Source organism: Octodon degus, unplaced genomic scaffold (genome assembly GCF_000260255.1).
Source record: "Octodon degus isolate 3935 unplaced genomic scaffold, OctDeg1.0 scaffold00261, whole genome shotgun sequence".
NCBI lineage: Eukaryota > Metazoa > Chordata > Mammalia > Rodentia > Octodontidae > Octodon > Octodon degus.
The window spans coordinates 1,699,327-1,699,733 of NW_004524837.1; positions in this window are offsets into that span (position 1 = coordinate 1,699,327).

Genomic DNA, 407 nt, shown 5'->3' on the forward strand with positions numbered 1-407 from the left:
TCACACAGACAAACATATACCACACACACACACACACACACACACACACACACACACGAGACGCCCAGAAGATATCCTTTCCTCCTCCCCCGCCCCGCAGAGAGGCTTCCTCCCTGCTTGCCGCATGGGCGGAACCTGCAGATTCGTTACTATTTGGCCACATTTGTACTAGGGCTGGGTGGGAGCCGCAGCGCTCCGCCTAGTGCCAAGGTCGCACTAGGAGGCCTGCATAATCAGCCCTCCCGCCGAGGCCCAGCCCCTGCCCGAGCCCTCGAAGCCCTGCCCCCCCGCCGAGACCCAGCCCTCTGCCCGAGCCCTCGAAGCCCCGCCCTCCCGCCGAGACCCAGCCCCCTGCCCGAGCTCTCGAAGCCCCGCCCTCCCGCCGAGACCCAGCCCCCTGCCCGAGC